The sequence below is a fragment of the Artibeus jamaicensis genome, unplaced genomic scaffold (genome assembly GCF_021234435.1).
Source record: "Artibeus jamaicensis isolate MK-2021 breed Jamaican fruit bat unplaced genomic scaffold, CSHL_Jam_final contig_233, whole genome shotgun sequence".
In the NCBI taxonomy this organism is placed as follows: Eukaryota; Metazoa; Chordata; class Mammalia; order Chiroptera; family Phyllostomidae; genus Artibeus; species Artibeus jamaicensis.
This window is the reverse complement of record NW_026521486.1, coordinates 51927000-51940943: the sequence shown is the minus strand read 5'-3', so window position 1 is coordinate 51940943 and position 13944 is coordinate 51927000. Positions and strand designations below refer to the sequence as shown.

At 38.7% G+C, this 13944-nt stretch overlaps 1 protein-coding gene across 7 annotated transcripts in view; it reads left to right on the top strand.

Annotated features, from left to right (window-relative positions):
• Positions 1-2185: 2185 nt before the first annotated feature.
• Positions 2186-13944, top strand: part of ATF7 (activating transcription factor 7) — a 104386-nt gene continuing 92627 nt past the window's right edge. For 3 of the 7 annotated variants that reach the window (XM_037137560.2, XM_037137557.2, XM_037137565.2), the window contains exon 1: positions 2186-2291. The gene's annotated coding sequence lies outside the window, so the exon portion shown is untranslated. Of the gene's footprint in view, positions 2292-2561; positions 2624-3898; positions 3918-13944 lie in introns of those variants that run through there. The other 4 variants (XM_037137558.2, XM_037137561.2, XM_037137559.2 and 1 more) reach the window with 4 other exon arrangements.

Here is a 13944-nt window from a genome sequence, read left to right as displayed (position 1 = left end):
TATATATATTTTTTAAAAGTTGTGGTAGAAAAAAATAACAAGATTCACCATCTTGGTAACCATATGAGAAATTTTTGTTACAGTTTTAAAGATTTTTTCATGTATTTTTAGAGAGAAAGGAAGAGGAGAGAGAGGGGGGAGAAACATCCATGTGTGGTTGCCTCTTATGTGCCCCCTACTGTTGACCTGACCCACAACCCAGGCATGTGCCCTGACTGGCAGTTAAACTGGCAATCTTTTGGTTCTCAGGCCAGCACTCAATCCACAGAGTCGCACCAGCCAGGGCACTTTCGTTACAGTTTTTAATAGTAATATGAGAAATACTACAAATGTGTCATTACAGATTGCTTTTTCCCTGGCAAGACTTTATCTCTTAGTCCCTTCTGTAACATTATATAAATATTTTTCCCACTTGCCTTTTCATGGTGTCCCTACTTTCGGAAGCCACCAACTTTTTTGTCTTCATTGAAAATTTTTTCTGCCCCTTATTCTTCCTGGCCCTCTCCATATATCTTCCTTATTCTATTTACTCATATGAGGAAAATGTTAACACAGTCTTTTTTTTTTTTTAAGATTTTATTTATTTTCAGAGAGAGGGTAAGAGAGGGAGAGAAACATCAATGTGTGGTTGCTTCTCACATGACCCCCACTGGGGACCTAGCCTGCAACGCAAGCATGTGCCCTAACTGGAATTGAACCAGCAACACCTTGGTTCACAGGCCAGTGCTCTATCCACTGAGCCACACCAGCCAGGGTTGTTAACACAGTCTTTGCATTTGATGTCACCACCCAAATCTTCCCAAGGCTGTCTCATCATTGTTCAACTCCTGGTTCAAAAGCTACTTCTCCAAACTGGCCTTCCCTCAACACCAGGAGTAAAGTTGCTTCTCCACTGCTATCACCTTCTGCCTTGTTACCCTGAAGCACTCTCTACTAACTGAAATATTTGTTTATTGTCTTATTAACTGTTTCTCCTTCACTACTAAAATATAAATTATACCAGAGCAGGAACCTGGTGTGTTAGGCAATTCTCTCTATGCCTAAAAGAGCACTTTACACATATGTCCTGTTAAGTATTTGTTAAAATACTTGATGAGTAATAAACATAGTGATTTTTAATTCTCAAGCAGTTTCATATACAGGGTCCAACACAAATAATGCCCCTCTTTTATTACAAAATCATAAGCATGTAACTCTGTAATATAACAGTATCACACTCAAGCACACCACATGGCATTTTCAGTGAAATGTTCAAATTAAAACTATAAATTATTATATCCATATTATTACCCTCCCAACCACACTCAAGCAGGCGTGACTTCTGCGGGACCCTGTATATTATCTCGTTTGATCATTACAAATTCCTTAAGTAAAAAGGGACTGCTAACTTTATTGTAAAGAAGACTCAGAGAAGCATTTCAGGGAAGGCCATAGGACCAAATGAGGTAGGATCGCTGCACTGAGGGCTTGCTTTTTTCAGTACATTTACTCCAGTTCTAGGGCTAAGGGAATTTTAATTACAATTCCTTGCCATCAAGAAAGTCATGACCTGGAAGAGAGTAGAAACAACATGCACATGCTTTAAAAAGTTGCCAGTTCCTGCAGCTGAATTTCCCTCTCCCCGCTTTTCAGTCTCCTTCTCACACGCGTGCGCGCTCTCTCTCACTCACTCTCACACTCTTACACACACACACACACACACACAGCAGAAATTATTGCCACAGTGATGCTACTCTACATGCAAAGAAAATGCAACTATTGGACTGTTTGGAACCCTGAATCCCCTGTGTACCTCCCTCAGGTTTTTCCTCTACTTTTTTCTTTTTAACAGCTTTATTAGGGTATAATTTGTCTCGTTTTAAAAGTGCGCTCCTTTGAGATATTCTCATTCCTTAGAATATATACTTCACCTTTTGGATCTCCACAATTACAGGCACCTGTGAGGATTCCTTTTCTTTCTTTTCCTTTTCCTCTACATTCTGCAGGCTAACACTTATGATCTATCAGTCCCGAACTCGCTCAGCCACGCTGCCCAACCTTGTCACTAAAAATCTGGCCCCAACGTTTTTCCCGAAGCCCCGCCCCTCGGCCCCCTTCCAACTCCGGGCCTACGGATCTCGCACTTCCTCCACTCCCACCCCCACCCCCCCACACCCAGTATCTCGCGAGAGGTGTGCGCGCCTGGCCGGACGAGAGGAAAGTAGCTACTCCGCTGAGGGGGGAAAGAAGGAGCTGGAGACAGATTGTGGGATCGAGCGCGGGCGCGCGGGAAGCGACGGAGCTACCAGCGGGTGAGTCCTGCTAATATTAACTAATCCATGATGTGACGGGAGTCTCCCTTGCAACTCTGGCCAGTCCCAATGTTCTAGGCCAGGATCTCCCCTCCCAGGCTGTGTTGGACGGGGGCGCTGAGGCGGTGGCCGGGCCCGTCTGAGGAAGAGGGTGGGGCATGGGCTAACCTTCACCAATAAGAGAGAAGGAAGGTATGATTGGCGGCGATGGGCACTAATGGGAGATCGTCTTTACCTTGCGGAGTACCGCCCCTCTTCTCTCCCTCCTCCCGCCTCCTTCCTTTGGGGGGGAAGGCGGGGCCAGAGGCCTGAAGTGTGGGGAGAACTTGGGGGTAAGTAGCCCCGGGGGGCACAGGGCGTGGCAATAAGAGGGGAGTTGAATCCTGAGGGAATGGGAGTGTAGTGTGGCCTAATGGAAGGCTCATGGAATACGGTGGAATGGGAGAAAAGAAAGGGGCACTAAACTGGCTTCTCAAAGAGTGGGGTTAGGGGCTTGGCATTAGAAGAAGCAGGGTGTGATAAGCAGGAGGTAGAGATAAGTAGGTGAAAACATGGCACTGAGTTTGGCTGGGAATATAGGTGGGAAAGATCGTTGGAAATGAGAGTCATGGCATTTCGGCTGAATTATAAAAAAGGATATCAGGAACATGGTATCAGAAAAGTATAGATTTGGAAAAATTAAGTCAATGAGTTTAGGAAGACTTGAATAGGAGTGGGCTTAGTAGCCAAAAGGCATCACTTTGAGAAGGGTATGGAAGAATCCAGAGATGTAAGAGATGTTTGAAAAGGAGACGGCTGATATATACAGGTCTTGAATCTAGGTGAAGAAGAAACTTAGAATACTGATTCAGGGCTTTTAGTGGATATGGCACCCATTCTGGTGACCAGCCACAAGAGTGCTGAATAGGGGTTGAGAAGAAAAATAGAACATTTTCATCATTTCTCTTTTGACTTCCTTTTTCCCCTCTCTTCCTCTTCCCATATATATAATCTCTTCCTAACTCAGGGATGGGGTCTGGGACTAAGCGGTCCAAGTTGGAGCCCCATAAGGAGTTTTATGTTGCTCTGAATTGCTTGTTATGTTCTCTGACTGGGGTGTTTACTACCCAGGGCACCTCCTACCCAGATTCCCTTGTTGCTACTTTCCTAACTTTAAAAGTTTGTTTTCTACTTAACAGGGATGTTTTAGTATCTCTAAGGGTTATGTTATGAATAAACATAGGTTTGTGGGGGTGTGCTAAGTTTTTTCAGCAAGCCCGCTTGATTCCTGTGTTTAAAGGAATCAATCAGTATTGTATAATACTATAGTATAATTCTTGTAGAGACATCAGTCTTGCTAGGTATTCTGAGCTCAGAAAAATCTACTAAGCTGGTTCGTTTTGTTAAATATATTTTACTCAGGCATATTCTTTGAGAGTCATTAAATGTATAGTTGCAGTGAGTTTTAGCGAGCTTATATTGTATTTATTAAGTGGTATAAATAAAATGGACACATATTTCAGAAAAGTAAGAAAATTTCAGTTTCTTTCTTTGTGTCTGGCCTAGAAGCTGAGTATATGTCATATATCTTAGGGCAGGAGTTGAGGAAATCAAATACAATTTGTACTTAAATATGGAGGATGTAAGGTAAGTGGAGACTATTGCGAAATGTAACATGTCTGTGAAAAAAGAAACTGAAGAAAAATTTGGCAGCTATGCTAAGCAGTCTTACCAGTTCTTAATTCTGTACAGAAAAATGATAAGTCTTTGCCCTTTGTTTGATAGCCATGAATTATTTAATAATGAATTGAACTCATACCATCGATTAATAACTTCTTTATTATTACAATAATGCCTGAAATACTGTTAAAGCTGTTATGTAAAGAGAAACCAGAATATGTTGCTTAGTATTAACCTTTGGTTTTCAGCAACCATTTGAAGCTTTTTCTCCTGGCCAGAAAGTCGCCCTTGCTGCACACTGAGACCAATTAATTACTGATCCTTTAGCATTACTTACTGAATTGGTTCCTGTAGTTCACATTCAGAGTATTACTATTGGATGGACATTCAGACATTTTCACAGTTTGCCTGGCAGCAGCACAAAAAAATAACCAATGAGATAACAAAGTCCCTTGTTTTAGTCTTCTGCCCTAGAATTTGTGATTGGCATTGACTTGGGCACTGGTAAATGCAAGATTTGTTTTTCTCATTAGTGTTAGCAGAAAGCTAAAGAGTGCGCATGTTTGAATTTGTGTATTAATGGTTACATCCTATGATACTTTCGGTGTTTTAATTTGTAAGCATTTTTGTTAATTATGGATTTTAAATCTTAATATTCTTACTGTACCTCCTTTCTTTTTCCTCTCTCCACTTCTTACCCAAAATTAAAATTGTTTTTTCAACCAACTCTTAAGCCATGCTTTGCCTCAAGTAAAGTCCCTAGCTCTGCCTGAACACAGCTGCTCTGAAGTTCTCACAAGTTATTGTTTTGTACATGTCAAGACTGAGTTTTGCCTAGGCTGCAGTAAGAGGGAGTCAGTGTTAGAGCAGCCTCCTATCCATGTCTGATAAGGAGGAGCCTTCTCCTTAAGGGGAAGTTTTGGGTGGAGCAAATAGTATTGCCTTATAAATGCCTAATAAAGACAGCTCTCTTCTTGAGACTAGTTGGCAGGCTGGCGTTTAATTTTTCCTTATTCCTTGATGTTCTAAAGTTAAGGTGCAGATGTTTCTTTGAGAAAAATAAATGCAACATTCATCAAAAAGAAAAAGCATTAATTTCTTTTGTTGGTTTCTTTGAAAATGTTACTGATTTCAGAGTTCACGAAAAGTTTTCCATCTCTTTACAAACATGCCAAAGAAAACTGTTTTTAAGTTTCTCCATTTTTAAAAATTGCCTACCCCTAACAGGCTTCTTTTGGGATTGAGTATATTCATCAAATGTGAAAAGGTATCATATTTGGAATCCTTGAGGGAAGGTCTTTTAATTTTTGCATGCTGCAAAGAAAAGATCCCTACTTTACGGGTACCCTGTTCCATTTTGGACATGGTACCAAAACATGTCTGCTGAAGAACATTCTTTACATTGTGCTGAAGCTCTTTTGGTCTACTATCCGAAGCTACAGTAAATAAACCCAGTTCCTTGTCAACATGGTAGTCCTTCAAATATTGATTGACAGTTATGTCTCTTTTTTTAAAAAAAATTACTTACTTTTGGGGAGGGGAGGGAGGGAGAGGAGCATCCATGTGTGGTTGCCCCTTACCCGCCCCCCACTGGGGACTTGGCCCACTACCCAGGCATGTACCCTGACTGAGAATCAAACCAGCAACCTTTAGGTTTGCAGGCTGGCTTTCAATCCACTAAGTCACACTCGCCAAGACAACAGTTACATCTTGTTAAGGCTTCTGTTACTGGGATAAATATCCCAAGGTCTTTTCAGCAGTTCCTTAAATGACATTTTTAATAAAGTTAGGCTCCTCATCAACTTAGTTGTCTAAGTTTTAGAGCTTCTTATCTAGATCTGAATGTAACATCTCAGATATAATCTGATCAATAAAAATACAGGAAAGAGTAGCCTCTTTTTTTATTGTATTCTATACTTCTATTGTTAAAGCCCAAGATCACATTTATTTGTGTAATTAATTAATTTTTAAAGTTTTATGAGGAAGGAAGGGAAGGAAAAAGGGAGAGAAACATCGATGTGGGAGAGAAACAGCGATGGGTTGCTTCTCATATGCTCACTGACCAGGGAGTGAACCCACAACCCAGGCATGTGCCCTTACCGGGAAGTGAACTGGTGACCTTTTGCTTTGTGGAAGGATGCCCAGTCAACTGAGCCACCCTAGTCAGGGCTGTGTAATTAATTTTTTAAATGTAATTGAGGATTTTACCTTTATCCCTGTAACTATCATCTTGTTAATTTGGATTTATTATTTTAGCTTGATAGTGTTATTTAGTCTCTTGGGCATTCCTCATATCTTTGCATCTTTGGTAGATAAATTTGATAAACATGACACCTCTGTTTTCGTCTTAGGTCAGTGGTAAAAATAAAGAGTGAAGGAGTGCTATAACATCACACTATCTTTAGGTTGATAATAATCCATTAATTGACCTTTTGGGTAAAATTCATTTATGAATACACTTTCTGTTTTATCATCTAGCCTACATTTCTTATGAAGTACTAAGAGATGCCCTGTTGTAATCTAAATATATTCTGCTTCTGATATGTGCATATACCTGCATATGTCCTAGGCTAGAGACCCTGTATATAAAAGAAAATGTAGTTAGACGTTAGTTACTATTTTGCTGTCTTATGCTAGTGTTTATAGATCATTGCATTACTTGCCAATAGTTTAAAGCCATCTTTTTAATAATTCGTTAAACAAAAATTCTTTTACGCTCACCTGAGGACATACTTACTGATTTTATTTTTAAATTTAAAAACAATTTATTGATCAATTTTAGAGAGAGAGAGGAAGGGAGAGAGAAAGAGAAACATCAACTGGTTGCCTCCCATATGTTCCCCAACTGGGGATTGAATCTGCAACCTAGGCATGTGCCCTGACTGGGAATCAAACCTGCACCTTTCGGTTCATGGAACTACATCCCAACCAACTAAGCAACATGGCCAGGACATTCTTTATTGATTTTAGAGTGAGTGGAAGGGAGGGAGATAAACATCGATGTGAGAAGGAAACATAGATTGGTTGCCTCCTATATGCACCCCAAGTGGGACCTGGAACTGAACCTGCAACCCAGGCATGTGCCCTGACCAAGAGTAGAACCTGCAACCTTTCGGTTTACAGATGACACTCCAACAAACTGAGCCACACTGGTCAGGGCTGATAATTCATTTTATACTCTTTCTGGTAAACAGTATTTCATCAGTCTATAATTTCTCGACTCTACCTCCTTTGAACTGCCACCACCTTTTTTTTTTAAAGAAATAGGCACATTATTTATTTATTTATTTATTTATTTAGAGGAAGGGAGAGAGAGGAGAAGAGGAAGGAAGAGGGAGATACATTGATTTTGTTGTTCTACTTACTTAATGCATTCATTGGTTGTTTCTTATATGTGCCCTAAGATGGGATAGAATCCACAACCTTGGTATATTGGGAAGATGCTCTAACCAACTGAGCTACCAGGCCAGGCCCCTATTTTTTTTAATTATGATTTTTCCCTTCTATTCCCAAGACTTCTGGTCCTGCTTCCTTTTTTCTTTCTCTTTTTTTAAATGAATGTAGAATGATGAACAATGTAGTAATGTTTCTTCATAAATGCATGCTTTTTGTCATCAAATGAAATTCTCCTTTAGAAACTATGTTAGGCAGAAATGCTATTGCTTGAACATATTGAGCTACATATTAAAGAATTAAACTATTGTCCATATAACAGTTGTGTTGTAGCTCCCCATAATGTTGACACCTTCAATTTAGACCTAACTTTTTATTTTCTGTTTGGAATTAAAGCCTATATTACCTGTAAAAAATACATACATATGTAATTGCCATTTCTAATTATAGTTTATTGGTGTGGTGGTCTAAGTTTGTCACACTATGTGCTGCAGGTGAAATGGTGCTACAAGTAAGACAGAACCTCAGAGGACATCTCCAGGGACTAAGACTTTACGTTGGCAGCCAGCAACTTCTCTGTGTATTAATTTTAGACCTGATAGTTGACTTTTATGTTTGAGCAATTTTAGCTGATAAATACTTTTTTAGAGCACCTTCCTCTTTTGGGGTTTTAATTTTTACTTTCATTTTTAGAAAATTGCAAATTGTGAATGTAAATGTTCATGTGGAATAAAGTAGCATGCTGATAGGGAATGCTTTACATTTTCTTTTGATACCTTCTCATCCATCTGAGATTGTTCAGTTATGAATTCCTGTGGAAAGTAGAGGGATGGACTTAATGACCCCTCAAGGTCCTTTCTAGTCCAAACATTCATGAATAGAAGCTCATATCAAGGAACTTAACTACTGAAGAATTAGGAAGAAAATTAGACTGTAACAAAAATAAAATTAAAATGGTTCTGACCAAGTGGGAATGGATAAACAAAATTTAAGGAACAATAAATGATAAGAAATATTAAATGACTTCCTTGGAAAGGAAAGATGAGTGTTACAATTCAGGAAAGGTTTTATAAAATGATAAATTTATTTAATTTCTAAAACTTTGTAGGCAGACATCTAGGATTCTCAGTTAAACCAAATGTGAGTCACTACATTAGTATTATGAGGGATATAGGATACTTAATAGGAGAACAGACTCATTCAAAACATAACTTCGTTAGCTTTATTTCATCTTTGGGTGATTTTAATCCTAAATGTTCTCATGTATTTGAAACCCAACTGTGTAAAAGGTTTTCTTTTCTATTCAGTATTACATTTGTCCTTAATAAATAACAATTTATGAAAGTCTAACAGGAACCAAAATTTAGCTTAAAAAGTCACTTTTTGAGCTTCGTGGCTTGGGACTTTTGTGGAAATAGTGTTGTTCTACTGTAGCCCTAACTACCCGCAAAACCCAACTTGCTTTCTTTGAGTGGAATTACTTACTAATATCTGATACAGTGCTTTCTGACATAGTGGATAAAGAACATTTATATGCTAAATTAGTTAATTTTATTTGGGGCTTAAAATGTACCATACAGTAGAAATTATATATATTTTTCAGATTAAAAGTAGAACACAACCATTCTTTTTGAAACAGGAATATGCCTGACTATAGTATAAAAACAGGATGATTTATTGAATAACATGATTGCTGTAAATGATTCATGTTGGCACCAAATTTTTCGTCAGTAATGTTTATTTAAGCTTTATCAAAGTTGGGTAACGCCATGTTGGTTTTATTTTGACATGGTTTTTCTGCTAATTCTGGTACTAACATGTCTCCTCTAGCACCATTTTCTTTTTTTTTAATATATTTTATTGATTATGCCATTACAGTTGTTCTATTCCCCCCTTCATTCCCCTCCACCCTGCACACCCCTCCCCCACCATTCTGCCCCTTTAGTTTATGACCACGTGTCTCAAGTTCTTTAGATTCTATATTTCCCCTACTATTCTTGCCCTCCCCCCCATCTATTTTCTACCTACCGTCTATGCTACTTATTTTCTGTACCTTCTCCCCCCTTCTCCCACTCCCCTGTTGCTAACCCTCCATGTGATCTTCATTTCTGTGGTTCTGCTCCTGATCTAACTGTCCTCTTAGTTTCCTTTTGTTTTAGGTGTGGGTCTTAATAACTGTGAGTTTGCTGTTCTTTCACTGTTTATCTTTTTTATCTTCTTTTTCTTAGATAAGTCCCTTTAACATTTGATATAATAAGGGCTTGGTGATGATGAACTCCTTGAATTTGATCTTATCTGAGAAGCACTTATCTGTCCTTCCATTCTAAATGAAAGTTTTGCTGGATAGAGCAGTCTTGGTTGTAGGTCTTTAGATTTCATGACTTGGAATACCTCTTTCCAGCCCCTTCTTGCCTGTAAGGTCTTTTTTGAGAAATCAGCTGACAGTCTGATGGGAACTCCTTTGTAGGTGACTGTCCCCTTATCTCTTGCTGCTTCTAGGATTCTCTCCTTCATTTTAATCTTGGCTAATGTAATGATGATGTGCCTTGGTGTGTTCCTTCTTGGGTCCAAGTTCTTTGGGACTCTCTGAGCTTCCTGGATTTCCTGGAAGTCTATTTCCTTTGCCAGCTTGGGGAAATTCTCCTTTATTATTTGTTCAGATAAGTTTTCCACTGGTGGCTGTTCCTCTTCCCCTTCTGGTACCCCTATGATTCAGATGTTGGAACGTTTAAAGATGTCCTGAAGGTTCCTAAGCCTCTCCTCATTTTTTTAAAGATTTTATTTATTTATCTTTAGAGGGGAAGGGAAGAAGAGAGGGAGAGAAACATCAATGTATGGTTGCCTTTTGTGCATCCCCTGCTGGGAACTGGCCTGTAGGGAACCGGCCCGCAACCCAGGCATGTGCCCTAATTGGGAATCGAACCGCGATTGTCTGGTTCGCAGGCCCACGCTCAATCCACTGAGCTACACCAGCCAGGGCTTCTCCTCATTTTTTTGAATTCTTGTTTCTTCATCCTTTTCTGTTTGGTCATTTTTTTCCTCCTTCTGGTCCATTCCTTTGATATGAGTCCCAGTTTCCTTTCCATTACTATTGATTTCCTGTGCATTTCCATTCATTTCAATTAGTTTAGCCTTCATATGTTCCTCTAATTTGTGACTAAAATCGACCAGTTCTGTGAGCATGCTGATCACCAGTGTTTTGAACTGTGCATTTGAAAGTTTGGCTATTTCTTCATCGCTTAGATTTATTGGCTTTGGGGCTCTGAGTTGTTCTTGAGCCATGTTTTGATCTGTTTTTGCCTGTTATGTATGAGGAATGGAGCCTTAAGTGTTCACCAGGGCGGGGCACCCAGGTCGCTGGTTTGCCACGCTGTATCTGGGGGCGGGGTCAGAGAGGGACAATGATGGTCCCCTCTGCAGCTTCCCACCGCTGGGGCCTGCATGGTCCGTCTCACTTCTTGCTCCTTCACCGGTTTATCTGTGTGAGAATGTGTGACTGCCGTCAGCACTCTACTCCACACCTGGGATCCGCCCACGGCTGCCAGTGCACCTGGGTTGCTCACTCAAGTCTGTCCGGTGGATCTTTCTTGCCTGACCCTGCTCTGCTGCTGGCTCTGCCCCTCTTACCAGTTTGGCTGAAGGGTTTGTTGTTGTCAGACTTACATATAGTTTAATTTTTTGTGGTTTAGCTGCATTTTTGTTGCTAACACGTTGTTGTTTTTAAACTTGGTTGTGCGAGAAGGTACAGTGTGTCCACCTATGCTTCCATCTTGGCGGAAGTCCCCCCATTTTCTTTATTTTTGTTTCTTTTTTAAGTTTTGGTCAAGCCATAGTTTGCTAATATTTTACACATCTTTGTTTGGGACTATGGAAAGTTAATTAATGGGCATTGGAATACCCTAAATAGATCACTGTGTTGCCAGTATGTGGACCGTCTTAGAAAATCACTTTTTTTTTCCTTCAGAATTACTAAGCATCTCCATGATTGTTGTCGTGGGATCTTGTAGCTGTCTCCTCATACGTAACTCATATGACTAAACTCATATTGAGGTCTTAGGTTTGTTTGTAGACTGATGAAACTAAGTCCATCATGAAGATTTAAAACCTATACTTAAAGATCAGTGTTTTGAGGTTGATAGGTATTGGTTTACTGCTTCAAGGATCATATGTTATCTGAAAATGAGTAGGAAAGGACCAAAACACAATATTAAATTTTGACAGCCTACCAATTTCCAGGAAGTTTTCTACTTTTAAATGCATATATAGGTCAAACATAGTTATGTATAATGTTCTCTGCTTATTTCTGTTTCCTGCTGTCCCTCAAGCAAGTTGTTGCTTCTTTGTTTTTGCTTTATTAACTTTTCTGAGGATAGCTCAAAATAATTCCTTGCATCCTCCAAAAGCCTAGAGAGATTTAAAGTTCTAGTCAAGTAGTTGCCTGTATGAAGCTGCTTCCTGATAGGTTCTCAGTTTTGGCCATGTGTTGCTTAACTTAGGATGCAGCCTTATTCTCACTCCCATCTGTTTTTAGTCATTTGCTACAAAACTATTTGTTCTATTTAAGCTGGCTCCTTTCTTTGAAAGCAGTTCCTGCATGTCTGAGCCTGAACTCCAGAAATTAATTTTAACCTTATCTTTGATTGGTCAGTGTAGGGTACTCTACTGTTTGTGTATTTCTTAAAGCAGTGTGTCTCAAACTGCTTTTGGTCTTGGTACCTGTCTCTTTAATAATCTTAAAAATTAATGAGGACCCCAAAGAGTTTTTGTTTATCTTGGTTATATTTAGTGATATTTAGTATATCAGAAATTAAAATGGAGACATTTAAAATATATATATATTTATTTTAAAATAACAACATAAATAACTAGTTTCCCAGAAAAATCAGGGAAGAGCTTTAAATCTCTTTAATGTCTGGCTTAATAGAAAACAGCTGGATTCTCATGTCTTCTTCTGTATTCAGTCTGTTATGATACATTGTTTTGGTATATGAAGAAACCCTGGGCTCACACAGATATGTAATAGGAAAAGGAAAGATTTTTTTCAGATACTGAAAGTTTTTATTTTTTTATTCGGTTTTGTGTTTGCTAGTTTTTATTTCTTGATACTACACCAAAATCTGAGAAGTGATAGTTTGTTAAAGGTTAGCTGTTATATAGTATCTAAAAAACCAAATCCGTAAACTTTCAATACCCTTATTACATTGCATTGGCCTATCTGACCCTTTAAATAGAGCTTTTACCCATGTATGATTTGAATACTCATGAATTGTCTAAAAGGGTCTCAGGGATCAATAGGGATCCCTGGAGCCCACTTTGAGAACTGCTGTCTTACAGTACCAAACTTGAAAAATAAACTGTTTACCATATAGAAGAAATACAAGCTCTTCATGTTAGTGCTTCTCAGAGTGTGTCAGAATTACTCAAGGTGCTTTCTAAATGTAGATTGTTGGTCCCCAAAGCCAAGAGAATTCAGGAGGCCTAGCAATATGTAATTTTACAAGGTGCCAGATGAATATGCTAAATACAGTATTGAGAATTATGGAACTAATTTAATTTAATTAACCTTATTTTAAGAAAACCGAATTTTTTAAATTTGAAAAGTCAAATAAAGGGAAAATAGTACTAGACTAGTCACACTATAAAAATCCTTATTAACAAAATATACACTCTAACATTTATCATAATTGGGCTATATTAATTAGCCAGATAGTAAATATGTTAGGTTTTGTAGGCATGGTCTTTGTCTTCACTACTCAGATCTGCCATTGTAGTCACAAAAGTAGTCATAGACAACGTGCAAAGAATAAGTGCTGCTGTGTTCCCATAGACTTTATTTATAACACTAAAATTTGAATTTCACATAATTTTCACGTGTCATAAAATATTCTTTTGATTTCTTTAACCATTTAAAGAATATTTTATTTGTGTCTAGAGAAAGGGGAAGGGATGGAGAAAGATATGAAGAGAAACATTGATGTGTGAGAGAAACATCAATTAGTTGCCTTTTGCATGTGCCCAAACAGGGAACTGGGCCACAACCCAGGCATGTGTCCTGAACCAGGAATTGAACCAGTGATCTTTCACATTGCCAGAGGATGCTCAACCAACTGAGCCATGCAGGTTAGGGCTCTTTAACCATTTAAAAATGTAAAAACCAGCCTTGGTTTGTGTGGCTCAGTGGGTTGAGCACCAGCCTGCAAGTCAAAGTGCTGCCAGTTCAAGTCCCAGTCAGGGCACATGCCTGGGTTGCGGGGCCAGGTCTCCAGTAGGGAGCATGTGAGAGGCAACCACACATTGATGTTTCTCTCCCTTTCTCCCTCCCTTCGTCTTCTCTAAAAATAAATAAATAAATAAAATTTTAAAAGGATTTAAAAAATATAAAAACCACTCAGTGTGTGGGCCATACAAAAACAGGTGGCCGTCTATCTTTAGCCCGTGGGCTAAAGTTTGCCAGTTCTTGACATAGACTATAACTGGATTGTGAACTTTAACATTATTATATAAAATATACTTAATTTAAAAACTGAACATTATTTCATTTTCCTAGACAAAGAACTTATCTCTCAAATTCATATTTCTGGACATTCATATATATAATAAA